At 28.8% G+C, this 10,527-nt stretch overlaps 2 pseudogenes; both read left to right on the top strand.

The window, feature by feature from the left end:
* LOC111387084 overlaps positions 1 to 5,402 on the top strand; it is a 7,502-nt pseudogene extending 2,100 nt beyond the window's left edge.
* Positions 5,403 to 7,441: 2,039 nt separating this feature from the next.
* LOC111387085 overlaps positions 7,442 to 10,527 on the top strand; it is a 28,288-nt pseudogene continuing 25,202 nt past the window's right edge.

The raw sequence follows: 10,527 nt of genomic DNA on the forward strand, positions 1-10,527 counted from the left end.
GATAAAGATTATTTCAATTTTTTGTCTCATTTGCCTTTCCCTTAAAACCTCTTGGGTTTATTGGATCCCATAGTAAGGGGAAAAAAAAAAGAAAAACATTATTGAGTGTGCTGTAGCAACTCAAAAACTATCAATAAAAATTCAAGTTTTTCTTCAACACTTCGTTTCCGCACTAACACAACTACCGTTACGCAGACCGATCCCTATAGTCATCATGTTTCTGTTGGTTAATACTTTGCGTAAGTCGACACTAAGTGGACTTAAACCACCTAATCAATCGATTTAACTTTGAAGAAGGGAGTGATCTTGATTGGACTATTAAACAACTTTGTGTGGTGGTATCTCCAATAGGCGTTAGAAGACCTATCCTCGGAATGCCATAATAAGATTAACAGTTTTCATGGTCGGAATTGATTTCATTATAAGTTTGTGACTAAATACTGACATTCTAAAATGAACAGATTATTTGTGAGCGTGCCTACATAAATTCAGGATGAACTAGATATATGACACTGATAAAGATTATTTCAAATATTTGTCTCAATTGCCTTTACCTTTAGACCTCTTGGGATTAGTGGATTCCTTGGAAATTGACTGATAAAGAATATATGTCTTTTTTTTCCAGTTTAATCGTCAACTTGAACACTGCTTATAAATATAAAACGGAATGAAGCCATACTTATCATTACATTTTATCTACACAGCCCTCCCTCTCCCTCTCCCCTAACTCAGAAAATGAAGGCTTTGCTCATTTTCCAGCTTCATTATTTTCCTGCAGTTGGTTATAGAACGTCGTCTTCTGCAGCAAAGTGTGGTCCTTCTCTTAAATATTTTACCAGTTAGTTCTTAATTATTTATTTCTATATAATTTCACTATTTTTTATATATTGTGTCATAAATATGGATATAGTTTATATTTTCATATCACTATAAATATATGTGTCTCTGTCTCTATCAATACTTTTATATATAGTCTCTACACAAGTCGATAAGGATTGCTAGTGTCCACATGATCTAAAAAAATGCACTGACAAATTAAATACTCCATTAAATCACTCAACCGAAGATAGCATTTTTTTTTATTCCAAATATTTGTGTTATTATATTTTTTCTTCACCACATGGATGTGTTATAGTTTCTACTGTCTACAGTTATTCATGCTTCAACTTATTTGTACGACTATGAGTCAGGGTGTTGGCCACACAATATAAATAAATACTAGTCCTTGTCACGTGCGTTGCACAAATATTGTATTTATTGTGTTTTCATTAGTGTAGAAATTGTGGATGTTAAAAAAAAAATGTTGAAGATTTATTGCATTATTCAAGAGTCTTGGGAGCATATTGTGGACCTCAAATAATGTTGCCAACAGATACCAGATCCACCCGCGTACACGTAAGCCAGTTCCAACACGTTTTGTTTTGATTTGTTAAAAAAATTGAAATAGTTGATAATCTATCTTTGTTTTGTTTCTTCAACGACATCGAGCCGTTGAACTTTGGAAATTAAAACTTGATTCATGAATGTCGGAAATTAAATTTGATTCATGAATTAGTTTATTTAATATTTATGTATTTATTTTATTCATGTATACATATGATTCTTTGTATCCTACTATTCATAGTACGTAAGAGAAGTCTTTAATTAGTCTCTAGATTTTATACAATATATTTGGGACCCTTTGTACCTATAAAAGGCATTGTACTTGAGACATTTCATATAGCCAAGCCATAGAATATAAATATCTTTCGAGAAATTTTTATGTTTTCTCTGTAGTCTTTTTCCCCATAATTATTTATTTCCAAGTTCCAACAATCATCTGGCTTACTCTTATCTCAACTGATCATGGAATTTGCTCTTTCAGATTTTGGACAGACAAAGGAATTTTCAGTGCAAGATATTCAAGATTTTATGATATTGATGATACGTCCATAGGATCCAGGCTTCTAAGATTGCATGGATATAGCATGGACCCTGATAGGATTAGGCACTCGTTTTCCTTCTATTTGTTTCTTTTGTATTTATAGAACAAAATATAGCTTAGGAGGGCTGGCTGAACTTCAATGAGTGAGAAAACGAAATTATATTAGTGCAATTTTTCACAGATGTGTTCAAGCACTTCAAGAAGGACGATAAATTTTCTTGCTATGGTGGTCAAATGATTGAGTCTACAACTCCAATATTCAATCTCTATAGAGCTTCTCAAATTCAGTTCCTTAGAGAAACTATTCTTGAAGAGGCCAGGAGTTTTTCCTTCTCATTTTTACAAAGCAAGCTAAATCAAATCAACTTCTAGATAAATGGATCATATCTAAGGGACTTTCTGATGAGGTAACACAGAAATTTTTTATATGTAAACAGAACTATGAAAATTAATCTCGTTTTATATTTTTTTAAAATTATATTTACACTCGACGTTTGCAGCAATGCAAAAGAGTTAGTATGTGTTTGTTATGCAATGATGTAGATAAAGAAAGGGCTTGAAGTGCCATGGTATATTGATCTACCTCGGGTGGAAGCTAGGTTCTACATAGAGCAATATAGCGAACTGATGTATGGATTGACAAAACTTTGTACAAGTACATGTTTTTCTCACTCATCTCTTGTTCAACCATCTCATCTAAAATTTTACCTTTTTATTTAAATCTTGTGAGCAATACCTTAACTAATCAATATATCTTTAACATCTTCTCTATTTAATTCATTTGAGATATCCCCACTTAATAAATTTGCATAATACCAGTTGAGGGTCTGAACCTTAGCCGGGGGCAACGTGACATGGCAAAAGTGCCTTGTTCTGTTTTTGTGTTTAATAAAAAAAAGATGTGTTTTTCATGCAGTATGGGCAGTGCCTGCATTTCATGATAGATTTGCACTTTTTTGGACAATCTGGCATACTCCAATCTGATAAAAAAATAAAAAAAAAAAAAATTGTCGAGAGTGTCCCACACCTCAAAAGCTAGTTGTTTTGCTTTACACCTCTAACTCACGAGTTCATTTTTATTAGATTAAAATGTAACTATCTAATTAACTACAACTTTGATGCTTGAACTCTTCAAAATGGTCGGAGTACCATTGTCAGACACAACACGGCATGGATATTGGTATGGAAAATATGTCGAATCCTCCAAATCTCAACCGGTCGCTTCAACGTTTTTGCTTCTTTCTTTTTTCTTTCCCTCTTTATGTTGGTGGTTTAGAGTTTTGTTTGTATAAAATGAATATGAGTACCATATAGTGCTACTTAATTTTTCACTAAGTCCAAATTGTAATTAAGTTCCTCATTTTCTATTTTCTATAAAAATTAATAATTAATTTCTCATAATTGAAAACTAAACTCCAAAAATCTATTTTACTCGTCTTAACCCCTTATTCAATACTTATTTCCTTTTTTTGTGAACAATTGATTTTGATCTATTTAAAATGGAATCTTGGATTATTAAAAAAATTGAAATTTGAAAGACGTATCCACGTACCCATGTTCGAAATTTGAACTTTTTTTAGCCATGTTTCCATATCCTACATTTTGGAAAATAAAAGATCCAATACTTAAATATGTACCCTACCCGATATCCGTACCCGAGTCCAAACATTATAGTACTGCACAACTTTCTGTGTAACTAACAGCTCACTATGAATTACATTAAGATTTGAAGTGAAAATTTAGAATTTAAATAATTTTCAGTATAATTCATAGTCTAAGGTAGAGATCAATGCCAAACCCCTTACCATACATATCGGACTAAGAGCATTATCGCCCATGCAAAGATATGGACGGTGTTTTGATTTATACAAAATAAAATAATTTACATTATAACTAATTTATGCCTGAATTGCAAGGTTAATTTTTTTCCTAGTCAATAAATTCATATATTCATTTCCTTTTTCTTTGTAGGATGCCAGATATCAGTAATAATGCCTACCTTGATCTTGCAAAATTAGATTACAATAGTTGTCAGGCACTACATGAGATTGAATGGAATGGATTCCATGAGTAAGTATATTGAAAGTATCGTGGTATATATATGCAGCCAATTATTTCTTGCCATTTAGTACACTATATTCATCAATTTCTTATTCAATTCCTTGCACAGAGGGTATGCGAATAGCAATCTGCAAGAGTTTGGGATAACCAAAAAGAACCTTCTTAAGGTCTATATTTTGGCTGCAGCTACCATATTTGAGCCAGAGAAGTCGAATGTGAGAGTTACATGGGCTAAATCTCAAACTATTTGTTAGATAATTACATCTTATTCCAATCAAGAAAATACATCTTTGGAGTAAAGTATGGCCTTTTTAGAGAACTTCAGAAATACAATCCATGGTCATAGGAAAACAAAAAGGTAATTACATTTGTGTTTGGTATTTACAGTATCATATATAACACTTTTATGAAATCGACTCAATAATTTTTTATTACTGCAGTCTGTCAATGACTATCCAACAAACAAATCTTGCACGCCTTTTATTGTTTATTGCTTTTGTCATGATCATATTACATTTATCAGTAGTAGATGGCACTTGTTGACTTTATTAACACTTAAAATTATTATATGAACACATTCTAAAGTGTGTTATTTTACCCTTTAAAAAAAATTCCTTCTTAAATGAAGTGTATTAATATTTTTACTCATCGATCATATATGATATAAATGTAAATCATATTTTCTTATCCTTCTTCAGTGGCAACAACAAGACTAATCATGGAATTCTCAATATATTATTAAAAACCCTAGATCAATCTGCAGATGCATGGGGGATTCTCAACAGAGACATCAGCCCCCAATTACACAATGTTGTGAGTTCACATTATCGCCATTGTTTCATTCTTTTACAAAGAAATAGAACAACTTAGTTGATTGTGATCAATGTGTTTCACATTTATTGAGCGAGACAGTGGGGAGCATGGCTAGTGAAACTTAATAAAGGAGTTAAGGATGAAGATGCAGAGCTCTTAGTGCACATAATAAACATTTGTTCAGGCCATATGGTATCTAAGGAGACAATATTACACCCTGAATACAAGAGCCTCTCAAAGCTCACGAACAGAATTTGTCAACATTTTCAGTGATATCAAAATGAAAAGGTGAAGCTGATAAATTTGTCGTATAATATTCTTAAGTTTTTTTCTTAATTTACTTCTCATGAGTTAAACATGTTATGAACGGGTACTAGGAATAGATGATTGTAGGACGGCAAATAATAGCATCAAATGCTGGAAGGAAATCGAATGTGACATGCAGACCCTTGTGGAGTTGGTCATATGCAAATCCAACGCTGTCAATAAGACTGTAAATCAATCATTTCTAATGGTTGCAAAAACTTTTTACTACATGGCCTATTTCTCTGAAGAAACTGTTGACGTCCACATATCCAAGGTACTCCTTGAAAGAGTGGTGTGAGTTGTTGTAAATGTCGTTGTAATATTCTTTTCATGAAATAAACTACTAAATAAACATTGACAATTGTGTGGACATGGGGTGGAAAGAAAGTTGAAAAAAAATAAAATAAAAAACCTTATTATTAGGTTTTATCGTTTTTAGTTGATAAGGTTTTTTGTTCTAGGTTATTATATTTCATTCATTTTTATGACGATGTTTCTTTTCCTTAGCTTACTAGTTATAAGGGGATCAACTCTATTTTTAAAATTTTTTTTCCTATCTAAAGAGGGCCAGACGGTTTGTGATATCTAAATTCAATAATTTTATGAAAAATCTTGATTTATTAGCTTCATAGTGGTAATTTCGGACTGGGAACCGGAAAAGCAACTAGCTGAGCAACTGACTTTTGGAAGGAATTAGTTTGGTAGTTGAGCGCTACTTTTTCTGTAAAAGGCCCTGTTGGATATAAGAGATCTGACTAGTTTGTTGGTTGAGTAGTTCTATATAAATATGAAACGAAAATGGTTTGTCCAATTTTTCTTTTATCATTTTTGACTTTGTTATTTATAATAATTAATTGACTTTTCTTAGGTAAATTTACTGTTGACAGAGTGTAAAAGGCATAACTAAATTAGGGAAGTCAATGGGCTTTAGAGCTTTAGGAAACCACTATATGGTATGTTCAAGGTTTGCAAATCAATCTTCACGGACTTAGATTTTAATGAGACTTAAAAGACTGCATTTTTTTCCTTGATGCTTGTGGATTGTGTTTCCTCAATCAAATTTTTGTCATGTAAATCTTAAACAATGGTGTCTATAAACTTGGTTTTCAGTATTATTCTTCTCCTTTGTGGAGCTGATATATGGGTACAATTACATCTTAAAAGTAGGAAAACAATCCTACAACGGAAACTAGATATTCCTATATATACAAAATTGTTTAACTAACCAGATTTGTATAATTACGAAGTCACTTCTTATATTTACGGCACACGGACAACTCATATTGATACTCCCTCTCAAATTGGAGCATAAATATTGATCATGCCCAATTTGTCAATTATATTATGGAATAACTTTCCCGAAATTGCTTTTGTAAGTATATGAGCTAATTGGTTTTTTGACTTGACAAATGGGAACTATATAATCTTTTGATCCGACTTTTTCTTAATAATTAGTCTTTGTCTCGTGCGTTGCACGATTATTGTATTTACTATGTTATTATTAGTATGGAATGTGTAGAATTTATATTACCCAAAAATTGTCAATACTGGTGTAACTCTTTACCCATGGGATAATAATCACCAGAGTGCATGATATTGAAACTCGGAAGTCAGAATAATAATTTGATTTTAGCACCAGCACCACTATGAATGTTCATGTTAATTTATAAATATTTTCACGATACATCTATATGATAACATTATTCCTCACGAACTTCCAAAGGTTTACCACCTTACCAATAGTATCAATGCTGTGACATAATTTTCTACTCATTTGAATGAAATGTACAATAAAATTCTTCAACCAAAACTATTTGGAGAAGTTAATTCATGGCAATACAAGGATAATCATAGGTTTTTCCCTGTTACACGTGGTTTGGATCCTTAATTCTTTGCCCCTATTGCGCATGGTTTGGATTCTTAATTCTTATTCCTAAAGTTTCATATGATCTTAAATGAATTTGAGGAAATTGAGAAACCCAACATCACTCGTTTTCACAAGCACTTCCAAGCTACATGAATAGTGACGTAAAAAAAAAGGTTGGACATGGTGATTTAAAGTTACTAATAATTTTTTTTTTTTAAATATCAATACGAGAGAAAGACCCAATCAAATCAAAATTCAAAATATTCAATGAACGTTATTTTGGCTAAGATCTGAAATTAACACTTGAAATTGAAAAAACTAAAAATAAAAAATAAAAAAAATTGCGTTTTATCTAGCTTTTAAGAGTTTTAATCTATGTGCTATTTGATTATAATCTATGTTATGTTATATTCGTAAGATAGAAATTGCAATATATGTTATTCGAATTTTTTGGCATGAGCTGTATGTCTATGAATCATTTGAGATATGTACTGACTTTGAGTAGTTTTTTTTGGTATTTTACATTATATTGTATGATATTTGATTTGATTTTATATAAATATTTGTTAAAATTAGTGGCGAAGAGAGACGAAGGCCGATGGGGTCAGTGAGGAATTTGATGTATTCATATTTATAAAAGAGACTTCGTTCATAGTCACCTCCATTGCAGTATTTCTCCATTTTCACACCCTACTTCACTTCATCCAATCCAACTGTTAAAGAAAAGAAACTGAATGATTTAACAAATTAAACAACAACAAAATTACATGCAAAAATAAAAAGAAACAAAAAAAAGTTATTATACACTTTTTAAATTAAATTGAAATAATTAAAAGTAAAAATAAATATTATTTAACTAAAATTGTAAAATAAAAAGAATTAAAAAAATTTAAATAAAAAAAAATATATATATATATATAAGTTATAAAAATTAAATAAAAAATATATAAATATTATTTAGTTAAAATTTAAAAAATATGCTTAATTATAAAAAAAAGAATTTTTTTCAAACAAAAAAAATTATTTACCAAAACACAAATTGCAAAAAAGAAAAAGAAAAATTGGGATGTGTGGAGGTGGACACATTATGGATGGAGAGAAATCTCTCCATAAACGGAGGAATTTCTCTGCGTGGAAGAAGAGGTTTCTTTCCATGAATGGATGGAATTTTTATTTCCCTTTATTTCCTTTCTTTTCTTTTCATTTTGTTTACATTATAAATATTTTTTTTCAACTTAAATTTTTTTTAATTCCTTTCTCCATGATAAAACTAAATTTTCCAATTTTAACAAAATAATTTTTATATATTCTTTATTTAATTTTAGTAACTTTCTTTTATTTGTTTTTATTATAATTTTTTGATTTTTTTAAATTTCAATTTTCTTCATATTATAAATAATTTTTTTGATTCAGAATTATTTTTAATTCCTTTCGTTTCACAATAAAACGCAATTTTTTAAAATTTCATTAAATAATATTTATTATTAATTTTAATTATTTCAATTTAATTTAAAAACTTTATAATAACTTTTTTATTTCTTTTTTATTTTTGCCTGTAATTTTTTTCTATTTTTTTGTTCTCTAATTTCTTAAATCATTTAGTTTGTAACTGTCATGTTACACCAACACAAATAAAATAAATAAATAATTTAACAAATTAAGAAAAAAAATTTGTAGGCGAAAAAAACGTATTGTAAAGTTTTTTTTAATTAAATTGAAATAATTAAAATTAAAAATAAATAACAATTATTAAAAATAAAAAAATGACGTTTTATCATCAAACGAAATGAATTAAAAAGAATTTTAAATTGAAAAAAAATATTTATAATATGAAAAAAAAAGAAATTTTAAAACAATTTTCAAAAAAATATAATAAAAGAAATTTATGAAAATTAAATAAAGAATATATAAATATTATTTAGTTAAAATTGAAAATTTAAGTTTTATCATGACAAGAAAGGAATTAAAAAAAAATTTAAATCGAATTTTTTTTATAATATAAACAATTTGGCTGACAAGAGATTGACATCGATAATTAAAAAATATTTCTATAAAGGAGAGAAATTAGAAAAGTTGCAATAAAATATTTGTATAAAATGTAGTAAAGGAGTCGGTTTCTACATTTAAGTAATTAATTAAAGAGGTCCTGGTAAGAATTTCATAATCATATGCGAAATTCAGGGAGATACATACAAAAATAAAACGTAGGAGTTTTGCCCCCCTCGTTATTTGTCTTTTTTGATCCTCATCTCGACCTTATAAAAAAGAAAAATCGTAAAACCTTGCAAAAATATGAAAACTCCTTGAAAAGATTCTCCAACCGAAGAACCAATGAAAAGTACAATTCATCTAAATGCCAAATTAACAATTCACAGCGTATCAAAACTGTAAAATTGGAGAATTTTAAACAAACCTATTGAATTGAAAATCCGACCAAACAATGTTGGTGTTTAGGCTAACAAAGCCAAAAATAAAATCAATGTGACCCGGAAAATAAAAACAATGCATGAGTGTTGTCTTTTGTTAATATAACTAATCTGAAATTCAATGTTGCATGTGTATTATCTTTTGATAGTTGATCCCTGTGATGTTAAATTCAATGGTTCACTTGTATACTCTCCATGCACGAAGAGTACACTCCGTGCACTTTGTTCGAATTTTTTTCTTTTTTTTTTTCTCTTTTCTTTAAGCTAATAACAATTCCAATTTTTCGATTTTTAGAGAAATTTTAAGGTTATTCGTTTTTTACAAAATTGTAGCCAAATTTATTGGAAACGTGCCAATGAAGAAAAATCAACAGCAAAATGATAATACAAGAAAAAATATACATATTTAAAAAATTATATTCTTAGGCTCTCAATTATAACACAATATGCTCTTCCATTATTATTTGGAAATGAGAATCTTGTTGGATTCTGTAAATTCTAGATGGTTATCATGCTTTTTACTATCAGTTAATTTTCCATCGATTAATTCTCTTTGGTTGCATCAATTCTTGTCCAAAAATTTAAGAATTGAAAAATGTAATTTATATTCGAATGTTATTTAGACTTTTCTTTGCGGATTCTTGATAGGAACTACACAAAGAGGAGAGAAGAGAAGAAGAAATAAGACGTGATTTTCGCAATGAGACAAATGGAGCAAAACACTGTCAATTTAAAAGAATTAAAATGAAATTTAAATCGAAAAAAATATTTATAATATGAAGAAAAAAAATTTTAAACAATTTTCAAAAAAAAAAAAACAATAAAAACAAAATAAAAGAAAGTTAGAAAAATTAAATAAAAAATATAAAAATTATTTCGTTAAAACTAAAAAATTAAGTTTTATTTAGAAGAGAAAAGAATTAAAAAGAAATTTAAATTGATAAAAAAAAATTATTTATAAAGTTAAAAAATAAAAAACAAATTTGTCTCCATGCATGGAGAACATTAGTCTCCATGCACAGAGAAATTCCATACGGGTGTATTCTCATTTTCTTTTAATTTCGTTTTTTTTTCAATTTCTTGATTTTGCAATGATGATTTTAGGCTAGGTTTTTTATTCATTAGGAATT

This window comes from Olea europaea, unplaced genomic scaffold (genome assembly GCF_002742605.1).
Source record: "Olea europaea var. sylvestris unplaced genomic scaffold, O_europaea_v1 scaffold3892, whole genome shotgun sequence".
Classification (NCBI taxonomy): Eukaryota; Viridiplantae; Streptophyta; class Magnoliopsida; order Lamiales; family Oleaceae; genus Olea; species Olea europaea.